We start from the raw sequence: 15,420 nt of genomic DNA, 5'->3' as shown, positions 1-15,420 counted from the left end.
ATTGAATGCAAATAATTATTAGTTATAAAGTATGACAACCGCAACCTCACATCCAAAAAATAAATAATACTAAAGAATACATAATAAAGTTGGATGTCGACTTGGAGGATGTCAAAATGTTAAACCAGAAAAAAAGATCCAAGAAGAGATTATAACACTGCAACTGAATTTACGTAGCTTGTGCAATCAAATACCAAATTTGGTTTATTACGTACTATGCCCCAACAGAACAAGGAGTCCTGTCACGTAAAAGCCACGTATAACACTACTGTCCGCTACTGCTATACCATAACCTTAAAGTTGGAGGCAGTTCGTACAATGAAATTATTTTTATTCAAGCAATTATGGTATAGAGCAACAGAGCAGTGTTACCCTCTGAGAGGAATTTCGTTACGTTGGACGTGTTGTACCTAACGGGGGTGGCTTATCGGAAGTGAAAGTCAAAATTACGTAAATATTTAAACAGTAACAAACAATGTTTTACCTAGTTACACTGTTCAAAGAATAAAGAAAACGGTCACCAGCCTAATTAGGCAAGAGAATGAGTAACATTGTTATTCAAGATCTGAAAATAAGTATGTGCAACTTTAATGGACAAACACAACCTATACTTCGCCACACGCGAGTGCAATGAACTCTGGCACCTAAATACAGTATGTTCACGTTAAGGTAGGAGCTACCAGATAAGAACAAACTATTTGCATAAATATAACAGATAACAAAACACACTATTACCTTCAGGACTTAGTCAAACTGAATCGTCTCAATAATGTTACTATTAATATTCACTGCAGAATCGTAAATTGGGTATAGGCTCAATATTACTTTTCAAACATATTCCTTTCTGACATGAAATATGGATATTGTTCACAGTAAAATTAGTTATTATGCATAGATTACGTCTCTCAATACTAAACACCTTTCTACTTAGAACGAAAATTAAATGGAGTTCACTAACAGTTTACTTCTCACCGAATTTTGAATTTAAAAAAAGTCACTGTTTTCATAGATGGTGGTCTTTCTTTTAATTGTTATTTATCATGAGCACAAAGGATACACTGTGGATCCCATTACGCTATTAATATGCACTTTCAATACACAAGAGAAACCTAATATTGTACAGAATTTGACTTGAATAACATGAGTAATTAAAACTTTCTGTAATTAAGTAACTTGGTGCATCTGAACTACTTTCAATGGAGGGAGGCCCTTAATCTTGACCACTGTAGCAGAGCAAACTAAACATACTTTCAATACACTAGAGAAACAAGTACTTAACAAACATAAACATATAACTCTCAACAGTTGCAGTTCTGAACTTTTACTTCACTGAAACACAAATTTGAGGTATTTGTAAGATCCTTTCAACAAACAATATTAAATTTAGCACACCCTATCGCCATATTAATTTTAGCATGCTTTCAATAAAGGACACTCGGTAATCACTTTAGTTCAAACGGAGAGGAACCTGAGAGATATTATAAGGAAAAAATCAAGGTAGCTACATAAATTCATACATAAATTACCTTATATTTGAATACACTATAATGTCCTATGAGCTGATCCTTCACTGTACATTACTGTAGTGTTCCATTACAGTGACTGTGCAATGTGGTGGCGATTGCATGTTGGTTGGTGGATTTGCGGGTTGAATTGCTGGACTCTGTCATTCCTTGGTAGCGATGATAGATACAAATTTCAGAATAGTTCCAGCTCTTTATCCATCCATCCGAGGCATTGGAAAGCGTCAGGAAAAGCCTCTCTCGGAACCAGCATAATACACAACTTTTACATGAGTAGTTGATAGTTTGGTAGCTCGTTCCCGACTGACTCTTGATGTTCGCAAACTTATTCATTAAAAACGATAGGGTTCTTCCCGTTGACCTAAAATCATGAAATCTGGCAAGAATCAAAGTTTGAGAGTCCAAGTAAAGGAAAGAAAATCGAAAAATTGTTGATCTGTAGTTACATCACGCGAAAAAAATATTCGTTTTGTTGTTTGATATCCAACTTCTAACTTAAAATTAAAACATTCTCGAAAGTCTTGGAATTCCCGAGACCGGTATCTTGCCAGTAGCAGTTTCGATAACAAGGAAAATCGTCGAGATTCTTGATTGTGGGACGGATGAACTGTCTGTTTACATAATTGTTACGAAACCCGAAGAACACCTGGCCAGTGTTGTTTTTTTTCCCTTATACTTACATGGTTAATATAAAGTGCTTTTCGTGTTGCAATGCCTTCATTCCTATAATATAAATTATGTAAATATTCATTGGATTATTATGCAAAATGATTGATTACATTTAAAAAGTCAGTTTCGGATTCTACTAGAAAATGGCTGCAATATAAGAACTGAAGTAAGTCGTGGATTAATGTAAAGAATTTTTTACTAACTGGGGAGGTTATTTATCAGTTCAGTACACAGCTGCGGATCAGTAGCACTCTCCAAACATACGCTAGTTACAGAAGTTCAACGATGGGATGTGGAACAAAATAGAAAGCTAAATGAATCAACAATAATGGTTCAAATGGCTCTGAGCACTATGCGACTTAACTTCTGAGGTCATCAGTCGCCTAAACCTTAGAACTACTTAAACCTAACTAACCTAAGGACATCACACACATCCATGCCCAAGGCAGAATTCGAACCTGCGACCGTAGCGGTCGCTCGGTTCCAGACTTAGCGCCTAGAACCGCATGGCCACTCCGGCCGGCAAATGAATCTACCTAGGCCAACCACAATTTGCAAGCGCTACACAGTTCCGTTCCCTAGGGGAACCACAACATCTTTTATGTACAAAATAACTAAGAACCCTAAGTGAAGGTCAGCAGTTTTCAGAACAGCAAACAAACATTTTAAATAAAACAGAACATTTGCATATATTGGTAGTTCTACACAAAATTATTTAAATAAAATTATTTAATTTTAAAGATAACAAAAGAGATTATATGACAAAGACAAAACATATAATTTGAACATGTTGTACATATTACAGAGATTACATTTCATTACAGTATCGAATTAATCATACGCTAGTTACAGAAGTTCAACGATGGGATGTTGAACAAAATAGAAAGCTAAATGAATCAACAATAATGGTTCAAATGGCTCTGAGCACTATGCGACTTAACTTCTGAGGTCATCAGTCGCCTAAACCTTAGAACTACTTAAACCTAACTAACCTAAGGACATCACACACATCCATGCCCGAGGCAGAATTCGAACCTGCGACCGTAGCGGTCGCTCGGTGCCAGACTTAGCGCCTAGAACGGCATGGCCACCCCGGCCGGCAAATGAATCAACAAAAGGTATGTAGTGTCTAAGCTATGGTGTTACAAGATGTACGAGTTTTGCTATCTAACAAGGAGACGGCACGACCGTGGTGTCGGGGATTTGTCCGCAATTTTGTGTGCTGAAAGAAGACCCCTAACACCTCACGTGGTTAAAACATTAGGACGCACTACTCGGAAAATCCCGAGAAAAATCGATCCAAAGTTCCTTAGGTGCCATATTAGTATAAAATGTTGGTCCATTGCCGAGCCGCCGTTTGGCCTACATTGTTAGAGTTCGGACACTTATGCCAGAGGTCTCAGGTTCGATTCCTCCTCCAGCACAAGTTTTTTCTTCCTTTCCTTGCAAAATTGTAGCGCATTATTCCAGGAGAATCGTGAAATTATTTCCCGGGAAGGTTGTATAAAAATTCATTCTATAATTCACCATCAATTATCGTCACCAATATCCCGAGACATGATTCAATATTCCTGGTTTGCCTCAAAATTATCAGAAAACTCAAAACATTTTCGTAAATGTTAATGGGGAATGTTTTTGTACAGATTTATTGCAAATGCCCTGTGATTGTAAAAAAGTCCGTTTTAACGTGTTGCGCAAGATGTCGCAAAAACTACTCTTTGTTTGTTTTTACGATAATTACCACTGCGGTTCTTGTTTATGATTATTATATGAATAAAAACTGAATGTTTCCCAGTCGACTTTGTTATTCTGATTAAAAACAGAATGTTTTTTCCTCTTATACTTTACAATGAAAAATGGAAAATCCACCGCCATGAATTGTGTTGTTGGACAAAAAGAGAATAATTTTTATTCAATAATGTAACTAATTTGTTAAAGACAATATAGGTTTGGAAAACTTTCTGAATAATTGGTGGAATAACAAAAGAAAATCAAACAGAAGGGGAAAAAAAAGTGGCGGAGGTGGAATCGAACCCAAGACCTCTGGCGTAAGAGACCGTGCCCTAAACATCTTTTTTTTTTTTAATCTCATTTCGTTGCTTTTGTTCGTTGAATCTGCTCGGAGCGGACGTCGTAAGATATCTGTTTAAGTTCGTTATTGATCGATTAACTCAGTTTTTTTTATTACTATTATTACAGAGGGCAGCTAACCCTCTGACCGAACACGCTGAGTTACCGTGCCGGCTTTCTAGGCCAGACGGCGCCTAGGCAATACACTAACATTTTATACTCATACGGAACCTAAGAAACTTTGAATCGATTTTTCCCGGGATTTTCCGGATAGTGCGTCCTAATATTTTAACCTCATGAGGTTTTAGGGATCCTCCTTCACCATACAAAATTTCGGAGAAATCCCCGACCCCACGGTCGTGTCGTCTCCTTGTAAGAAATAAAATTGATAAATAAGGAAGATGCGAAAAGTACACAGTAAACACAGTAACAAGGACTTCAAAGGCCAAAGGGCGCTCTGCAATAAGAAATGACTCGTCCTAACACTCAAAAATATGAACCTTGTAATAGGTATGCGCTATATGCGCTGCCTGCAACAGGCAAGACTTAGGAGAGTCTCTGACCAGAGAGCAGTGAGTTTACACATGGTTCATATTTATTTTAAATATTTCCGTGGGGAGGTTACACTTGGTTCATTTTAATTAATATTTTTGTGGGGAGGTTACAACCTATAGACCAGAAAAGGATACTAGGTTCGGAGAACAGATCTGTCTGGCTATGATGCGTGGATATGCTTGTGAAATTTGGTGTTTCAGGGGACTTTTGGTAAATGCTGATACAATGCCGCCCTTTGGGGCAAGGTCTACCTACCATGCACACCCTCGTTACGCTCGCGGGCGGGAGCGGATAGCGAGGATTGCCCGCCAGGCGGCCGCATTGCACATATTCCGCTCACGCGACTCCTTGGCCTCTAGGCGCTCGGCCAGTGGAGCGCAATATACCTGCATACGGTGCGTCGAGCTGCACGACTGCCCGCACATCAGCCGCTCGCACACCCGTCCCGTGATCGCCCGACTGCTTCTGGCCGACACTTAAGCTGGAACAGCCTAGATTAAGAAATGTAGATATGCTCGAGCAAGTCAACGAGTCTAATAAAGAACATAATGAAATTAAGAGCGCGAACGGTGGAATATACAAAGCGACAAGAGGCATTGGTAAAATCTGTTATGGAAAGGATGGCAGGAGGAAGGATTCATGGGAGTGGGTCTAGATGTCAGTTCAGAGGGCACATCGTAGATGATGTGTGGTGCAGCAGCTACGCTGAAATGAAGACAGGAGTTGGCAAGCGACAGGGATACAGCGTTGGGTCAAACCAACCTGAGGTTTAACTGTCGAAATAGCGACGTATCGTTGGTTATTAGCTTTTCCATGTTTGGAGAGTGCTACTGATCCGCAGCTGTGTACTGAACTGATAAATAACCTCCCCAGTTAGTAAAAAATTCTTTACATTAATCCACGACTGACTTCTGTTTTTATATTGTAGCCATTTTCTAGTAGAATCCGAAACTGACTTTTTAAATGTAATCAATCATTTTGCATAATAATCCAATGAATATTTAAATAATTTATATTATAGGAATGAAGGCATTGCAACACGAAAAGCACTTTATATTAACCATGTAAGTATAAGGGGAAAAAAACAACACTGGCCAGGTGTTCTTCGGGTTTCGTAACAATTATGTATACAGACAGTTCAGCCGTCCCACAATCAAGAATCTCGACGATTTTTCTTGTTATCGAAACTGCTACTGGCAAGATACTGGCCTCGGGAATTCCAAGACTTTCGAGAATGTTTTAATTTTAAGTTAGAAGTTGGATATCAAACAACAAAACGAATATTTTTTTCGCGTGATGTAACTACAGATCAACAATTTTCCGATTTTCTTTCCTTTACTTGGACTCTCAAACTTTGATTCTTGCCAAATTTCATGATTCTAGGTCAACGGGAAGAACCCTATCGTTTTTAATGAATAAGTTTGCGAACATCAAAATATGTCACATAAATGACCATATCTTATGACTGTATTGACTTAGAAGTTTAACGTTTTTAAAACACCAAGGGACCACAGACCTTTGCATGCGACATGCATTTGAACTTGATACGTCGACCCGTTCCTGGGAAAAAGTGTTTTCAACAGTCGGACAGACAGATGGACAATAATTGATCCTTTAAGGGTTCAGTCTTTACCGAGCAAGGTACGAAACACCAAAAAAGAAAAATATAGCTTACATTGTACTGTGCTAAATAGAAAACAAATGATCAAGAAAGTAAAAATCTGGTAGATAAATACAGTGTGGCCAGTAGTATCGTGAGAAAAGTGGGCGTGTTACGATTACAAAAAGATTTACATTTTGATAAATCGAAATTATTGGTATGTTTTAGCATTAAAAGGAATTATATTTAGTCATATCATATTTCAAGTTGCCCGCCCCAATAGCTGAGTGGTCAGCGTAACAGATTGCCGTCCTATGGGCCCGGGTTCGATTCCCGGCTGGGTAGGGGATTTTTCTCCGCTCAGGGACTGGGTGTTGTGTTGGTCTTCCATCATCATTTCGTCCCCATCCGGCTCGCAGGACGCCCAATGTGGCGTCGAATGTAATAAGACCTGCACCAAGGCACCCAGACCTGCCCCGTAAGGAGCCTCCCGGCCAATGACGCCAAACGCTCATTTCATTTCCATTTCAAGTTGAAAGGTTTATCGTGAAGAACTGAACGTAGTTGTTTATATTTAATGACATTCTGCAGTATACGGTGCCTCCTCTTGCGTGGCAGAGCAGATGTTAGAAAGTGATGGACTGCAGAGGCTGCTGGAGAATCAGGAATGCCACGTGGACTGCTTACAGGATGTGGAAATATTTACTAACTCTTGATCGCATCTACGAAATTACGGAGTGCCTTTGAACGAAGCTGTCGGTAACAGGGCGATATAGATCCTGGAAGATGGTGTTTTCTTAGCGTGCGCAGTTCGTCGAGCGTCTTTTTTCTCGCCTTTTGAGTTAAACATTATTTTCGATTTTTTCATACATCCCTCTTTTAATCTATGGAGAATTACGAGGCTGTTTTCGATATAGTGTACTGTCTGACTATCTTGTATGAGGTGGGCTGCGAAGGCGGATTTACTTCTGACGTTTCTTCTTCTTAATCATTTGTGTTCTTCGTATCGTGTTTCAAAAGGCCTTCCCATTTGTCGGTTATTCATTACGTGCAACGTTTGGTTGCACTTACAATGTCAATATCAGATTCCACTAGGAAATGGCTTTAGTATAAAAGTCGGAACCATTCGTGAAGTAGAATGAAACATCTTTTTAGCAACTGGAGAGATCCTTCATCAAATTAATAACACATCCTGCAATGTGCAAAGTCATAACCACAGACCATACACTTGTGCACAGATTGTACTCGACGATATTTTCGGTATTTAGTAGTCTTCTCGAGCTACGAAATATCCAACAGTAGTGCATAGAAGAAACAAGACGATTAGACTGCTTTCACACGATCGCAAGTGGTGATAGCGACAGGAATCTATTCAGCAAACCACATTAAGGGTTATTGTTTCTTCACAAAGATAGAGTGATGAGATATCTTCTCCTACATGCCACTCTTACCTTGTGGTCGTTGCTAGAAATGTTGAACTGGAAGTGTTGGTTTCGAGTTATTAGATAACGTAAGTAAATAAAAAGTTGATTGGACACTGGATATATCCCGTTAACCGATTTCGTGACCATCCAAGAATCGTTCCACTTTTTGTCAATAACTGGAAGGTGATTCGTATGCTTTATGATTTTTTCGAATGCCCGCAACAGCGCAAGCTTACCGTTTTTTTGTCATTTGTATTTCCACACAGGAGGTTATTTGTCGAGGCTTTTAACTTCAGTATTTTGCTCTTTATCTCTTAGTATCAACTCTTGCGAATCCACTATTGATTAATTTTTATGTGTATTTCGCTTTACTAAGGAACGGTTTTTCCAAAACTGCTCCGTAACATTATATTGCACTAGCCAGATTAGCCTCTCAGATGGATTCAAATTACTAGCGACACATGAAAATGCGAATGCAAACCAAACAAACAACAATGGTTACAAAAAATTTCAGTGAAAGATGCAAGTAATGTATTTCTGTAAATCGGTAAGTTGGCAGACTGTGGGAAAGTGAAGGATGCAGGCGTCGAACAGCGAGTGTGTAGTAAAACCGTTCCTAACTGAAATGCCAGCCCCTGCGCCAGGCATTCCGAATCGACAGGCGTTGTCAGAGACCATGTCCCTCGTTCCAGTAAGAGCCATGAAGGTGGCATTCGCCAGGCTGGAAACTTCCACTGTCAGAACCTGAGTAAAGAATGCTTTCGAAAAAGATACGAATCTGCAAGCGGATCGGAAACGCAATACACTCAGAGCGGAAGACACTGTTCGCCTCAAGTTCATCAGAATTAATTTCGCAGCTGGGAGGAAGACACATGAGTGCACGCATGTAGCCCCTAGTTTTGGCTGAAACGTGAAACCACTCTCCTTTCTGGGAGAGTAATTCTGCTTTCCACCCCATTCTAAGAAGAAATGTGTTTTACTGGTTAATCGCGGCCTATTCTTGAGGACAAGGGAAATTGTTGTTAGTATTATATACGTTTCATTGGTTGCAAAACAGAAATCTACAGAATTTGGCTAAACAGAATCCAGTTCTTGGAGAACCAGGAAGATTTTTGAGCAGGAGGGCAGATAGACACTTCATCTCAGATCTGCATAGGGTGAACATTTCTTCTCAGAGATGCAGAGAGGCAACACGTTGTCTCAGATCTCCAGAGAATAAAAATTTCATCTTAGAACTTCAAAGAGGAAAGACTTTACCCTAGAGCTGATCATAGGCTCCAGGGCTGAACTTAAATCTCTCAGCTATCACTGCAGCCATCCTCTGCACCTGAGTTTCATAGCACTAGTAAGCATAAGCCGCATCTGCATGAGGTATGATGAGGGAACCCAGATATGGTCTAATTTGAGCTGTTTTTGATCTTGTGGTCTTCAGTCCAAAGACCGATTTAATGCAATTCTTCATGCTACTCTATCCTGTGCAAGCCTTTTCATCTCTGAGTAACTACTGCAACCTACATCCTTCTCAATCTGCTTAGTGTGTTCATCTCTTGGTCTCCCTTTACGATTTTTACACTCCACGATTCTCTCCAGTACTAAATTGGTGATCCCTTGATGCCTCAGAATGTGTCCTACCAACCGACCCCTTCTTATAGTCAAGTTGTGCCACAAATTCCTCTTCTCCCCAATTCTAGTCATTACCTCCTCATTGGTTACGTGATCTACCAATCTGATCTTCAGCATTCTTCCGTAGCACCACATTTCAAAAACTTGTATTCTCTTCTTGTCTAAACTGTTTATTGTTTATGTTTCACTTCCATGACACTTAAATCTATACTCGATGTTAACAAATTTCTCTTCTTCAGAAACGCTTTCCTTGCCATTACCAGTCTACATTTTATATCCTCTCTACTCCGATCATCCTCAGCTATTTTGGTGCCCAAATAGAAAAACTCATCTAATACTTCAAGTGACTCGTTTCGTAAACTAATTCCCTCAGCGTCACCTGATTTAAAGCGACTACGTTCCATTACCCTCGTTTTCCTTTTGTTGGTGTTCATCTTATGTCCTCCTTTCAAGACATTGCCCATTCCGTTCAATCGTTCTTCCATAAGCAAGTCTCAAGGTTTTTATTTCCTCTTCCTTGACTTTAATTCCTACTCCAAATTTTTCTTTTGTTTCCTTTGTTGCTTGTTCATTGTAAAGATTGAATAGTGTCGGGGATAGGCTACAACCCTGTCTCATTCCCTTCTCAACCATTGCTTCCCTTTCGTGCCCATCGATTCTTACAACTGCCTTCTGATTTCTATTCAAATTGTAAACAGTCTTTCGCTCCTTGTAATTTACCCCTGGCACCATCAGAATTTAAAAGAGAATATTCCGGCCAACACTAAGTCTACAAATGCTATATACATAGGTTTGCCTTCCCTTAACCTAGCCTCTAAGATAATTCGTAGGGTCAGTATTCCCTCGCGTGTTCCTCCATTTCTACAGAATCCAAACAGGCCCTCCCCGAGGTCGTCTTCTATCAGTTTTCAAAATGCCTCTAAGCACTATGGGACTTAACATCTGACGTCATCAGTCCCCTAGAACTTAGAACTACTTAGACCTAACTAACCTAAGGACATCACACACATCCATGCCCGAGGCAGGATTCGAACTTGCGACCGCCGCAGCAGCGCGGTTCCAGGCTGAAGCGCCTAGTACCGCTCGGCCACAGCGGCCGACCCGATCAGTTTCTCGTGTGTAAATAATTCGTGTTAATGTTTTGCAACTGTGACTTATTAAACTGATCGCTCGGTAATTTTCGCAACTGTCAGCAGCTGCTTTCATTGGGATTGGAATTATTACATTGTTCTTGAAGTCTGAGGGTATTTCGCCTATCTCATACATCTTGCTCACCAGATGGAAGAGTTTCGTCATGAATGGCTCTCCCAAGGCCATCAGTAGTTCTAACGGAATGTTTTCTGCTCCTGGGGCCTTGTTTCTACTTAAGTCTTCCAGTGCACTGTCAAATTCTTCACTTAGTATCAAATCTCCCATCTCATTTCATCTACGCCCTATTCCGTTTGAATAATATTGCCCTCAAGTACATCTACCTTGTATAGACTCTCTATATTCTCCTCCCACCTTTCTGCTTTCCTTTCCTTGCTGAGGACTGGTTTACCATCTGAGCTCTTGATATTCATACAGGGGATTCTCTTCCCTCCAGAGGCCTCTTTAATTTTTCTGTAGGCGGCATCTATCTTACGCCTAGTGATATACGCTTTTACATCCTTACATTTGTCCTCTAGCCATTCCGGCTTAGCTGTTTTGCATTTCCTGTCGGTCTCATTTTTGAGACGTTTGTATTACTTTTCACCTATTTCATTTACTGTATTTTCATATCTTCTCCTTTCATCAATTAAATTCAATATCTCTCGTGTTACCTAAGGATTTCTACTGGCCCTCGTCTTTTTACCTGCTTGGTCCTCTGCTGCCTCCACTAATTCATCTCTCAAAGCTACCCACTCTTCTTCTATTGTCCTGCTTTCCCCCCTTCTTGTCAATCGTTCCCTAATACTCCCTCTGAAACTCTCTAAAACCTCTATTTCTTTCAGTTTATCCATGTCCCATCTCCTTAAATTCCTTCCTTTCTGCAGGTCCTTCAGTTTTCATCTACGGTTCATAACCAATTAATTGTGGTCACAGTCCACATCTGCCCCTGGAAATGCCTTACAATTTAAAACCTGGTTCCTAAATCTCTATCTTACCATTATATAATCAATGTGAAACGTGCCGATGTCTCCAAGTCTCTGCCACGTATACAGCCTTCTTTCATGAATCTTAAACGAAGTGTTAGCGATGAATAAGTTATGCTCTGTGCAAAATTCTGCCAGGTGGCTTCCTCTTTCATTCCTTATTCCCCTTCCACATAAACCTACTACTTCTCCCTCTCTTTATTTTCCTATTATCGAATTACAGTCTCCCTTGACTGTTAAATTTTCCTCTCCCTTAACTATCTGAATAGTTTATTTTATAGCATCATACATTTCTTCAATCTCTTCATCATCTGCGGAGCTAGTTGGCATATGCACTTGTACGGTGGTGGTAGGTGTGGGCTTCGTGTCGATCTTGGCTACAATAAAGCGTTCACTACGCTGTTCGTATTAGCTCATCCGCTTCCCTATCTTTTTATTTATTATTAAATTTATTCCTGCATTACCCCTATTTTATTTTGTATTTATAGCCGTGTATTCACACGAGCAGAAGTCCTGTTCCCCCTGCCACCGAATTTCACCAATTCCCACTAGATCTAAATTTAACCTTTCGATTTCCCTTTTTAAATTTTCTAACCTACCTGCCCGATTAAGCGATCTGACATACCACTTCCGATCCGTAGAACGCCAGATTTGTTTCTTCTGATAACGACATCCTCCTAAGTATTCCCCGCCAGTGCTGCCCCTCTTCAGGAACCACACGTTTGTCTGGCCTCTCGACAGATACCCCTCCGTTGAGGTTGCACCTACGGTACGGCTTCGCTGAGGCACGCGAGCCTCCCCACTAACGACAAGGTCCATGGTTCATGGGAACGGTCTTGAGTTAGAGCGTTTCTTTTCTAAATTAATTCACACAGTCGGTTAGTTAACCTCAACATGTGATTAGGCACGTGTGCTGATGCTTACACGTACTCTTCTGGTAATTTTTTGTTAGTCTGTGGACTTATTCCGCAATCACTGGGGGCTTACGTAGACATATCTAATCGTATAATTCATTTCCAATTTCACTCTCCTTTGCCAAGGTCTTACCGTGTTCCTTTTACAATTCATTTGAAGCTTTGTTAATTTTATTATTGTCTGTATTATCTATTGGATGACTGAATACAGTGATCGAAATCAAGTTAATGTATCTTAGTAGTAAACAGCATTTCATTGCGACCTTTGGTTCCATTTCGCAGTGCGATGAAACTCCTCTCTCATTATACCTATGTGAGCTACGGTACCCATATTTCATGTTAATTTAGCCACCCCTGTTCAAATGCAGATTTTTTTTCAGTTGTGAGAATGTTTTCTTAAGTTTCACAGGCTCTTGTGGGGAGCAGTTTGTTCACTGTATACGTCGCCAGGTTCAGATCTTGTTAGCACCACAGGAGTATGCGTGGCTCATAATTTCAAAAACAACGACTTTAGAAGCGCTCTAACGCGTCCAGAAAGGTCTGTGTATATCAGTTAAAACACGCAGTGCTGCTTGCAGATAATTTTTCCATAAACTGCTATACCTTACAACGGCAACTGTCGTTTTATTTTTTTTTTATTTAATGGGATTTAACTGCTAAGGTCGTCAGTCCCTAAGCTTACACACTACTTAACCTAAATTATCCTAAGGACAAACACACACAACCATGCCCGAGGGAGGACTCGAACCTCCGCCGGGATCAGCCGTACAGTCCATGATTGAAGCGCCTCAGATCGCTCGGCTAATCCCGCGCGGCGCAACTGTCTACTTCAGTAAAGACACACAGGGACTTAGTAGGAATCACAATCAAACAATAACCGTTGAAAGACTGCTGGCCATTTAATACGCATTTAATTTTTATAGGATGCTGTTTCAGTTGAATGAATTCGTACAGCGGGAAACGGGGATAGATATACAATTACATCTTTAACTTTGCCTTAATTGGACAACTTAAAAAAGAAAGTAACTCTAAAAATAATGAAAATTCTCATTTTGAATCTATGTATGGTGATAGGACTACAAATTATACTCACGACATGCAGTATACTCCATGTGGCTCATAATGATTTCGTTGAGGGCAGCATACTCCCAGCAAGTGAACTCATTTATTCGTGAATGGTGGGACATACGGTATTACTTCTCACATTAAAAATAATTTGTAAGTGTTAGCTAATTTTCACATGCAGCAGTGAATGACCTACAGAGGACCAAAAGGAAAACCTCCAGTGAGTAAATTTTACAATGAAAATGTTAGATTTTTGTACGATTCGTCGTTTAATTACGAAACGTGAATATTATGACGAATGGAGAAATGATAATCAGCTTGTCATGAAGTTACGAATTTTCAAATGTGTCTGAATTCCTAAGGGACCAAACTGTTGAGGTCATCGGTCCATAGACCTACATACTACTTAAACTAACTTATGCTAAGAACAACACACACCCATGCCCGAGGGAGGACTCGAACCTCCGGCGGGAGGGGCCACGCAGTCAGTGACATGGCGCCACTCCACGCAGCGTGAAGTTACGATGTAAGGCTATATAATACGTACGAAATTAAAGTTTTTTTAACGGAATAGTTTCTAAAAATAAGTCATTCAAAATAAAAAAATGCAGTGTTCAGTTCTTCCCACAAAAACTAAGATATTAGAGGCTGCTAAAAAGTAGTGCCCCAAATTTTTTATGTGAAAACACTTAAAGCTTTTCAAATGAAACAAACGTTATTAACATTCTATAGCTTTATTATGCATATTTACATATTTATTTCTCAACATGGTTACGCTGGTGACAAACACATTTCTGCCAATGAGAGAACAGTTTGCCGGCCGGGGTAGCCGAGCGGTTCTAGGCGCTACAATCTGGAACAGCGCGACTGCTACGGTTGCAGGTTCGAATCCTGCCTTGGGCATGTATGTGTGTGATGTCCTTAGGTTAGTTAGGTTTACGTAGTTCTAAGTTCTAGGGGACTGATGACCTCAGAAGTTAAGTCCCATAGTGCTCAGAGCCATTTGAACCATTTGAGAACAGTTTGTTGATATTGTCACTGTAAAATGTTTGACTTTATTAACGGAGCCACAAGCCTACCCCTACTTGCACCGCTCCATCACTATCAGTGTGAAGTCCTTGAAGATGTTCTTTAATTTTTGGAAGCAGATGAAAATAAAATGGCACCAAGTCGGTACTGTATGGAGGATGATCGATGACAGAGTTGCAGACGTCGCGGCGCTCGTGTGTGGTCAGGCACTGTCATACGGAAGAAGAGGGGTCTCGAGTACAACATGCTGTTTCTCACTCACCGATGTAGTTACATTACACACCACCATCTTACATGCTACAATTTGGTGCCCTCCAGTGGCAGAGGACTGCAAATATTTAGACATGAGTAATAAAGATGCAGAATGTTTATAACGTTTTGTTTTATTTAAAAGCTTTCAGAGTTTTCACATAAAAAATTCGGAGTCGTTACTTTTCAGTTCGCCTTCGTGTGTTGTGAAATACTAACTTCATAAACGTATGTACTGTAGCAACATTATTTTATGCAACTTCATGCAGAACACGCCGCTGGGCATTAAAATCGCAGCGCCATAAGATGCCACGCGGGAAAAGTCAAATTGGCAAGAAGTGCACTGCATGCTTGGATATGCAAATGATCAGCATTTCAGCGCAACCTCACAAAGTAGGTTGAAGTAGCGTCATATACATAATGTGTGTGAGGGTAGATTATTGAGCGAGTTACTCATCCATAAATCGCCTTAGAATGTTGTTTGGTTGGGAGAAGATTGTGTTACAACTCGTGTTGGAAGGAGAAGCATATCAGAAATCGACAGTGGCAGGGTCGTGGCTTATCAAGAGTGTGGTTTACCGGAAT

The sequence above is a fragment of the Schistocerca serialis genome, chromosome 5, assembly GCF_023864345.2.
Source record: "Schistocerca serialis cubense isolate TAMUIC-IGC-003099 chromosome 5, iqSchSeri2.2, whole genome shotgun sequence".
Lineage (NCBI taxonomy): Eukaryota > Metazoa > Arthropoda > Insecta > Orthoptera > Acrididae > Schistocerca > Schistocerca serialis.
This window is presented reverse-complemented; position numbering follows the sequence as displayed.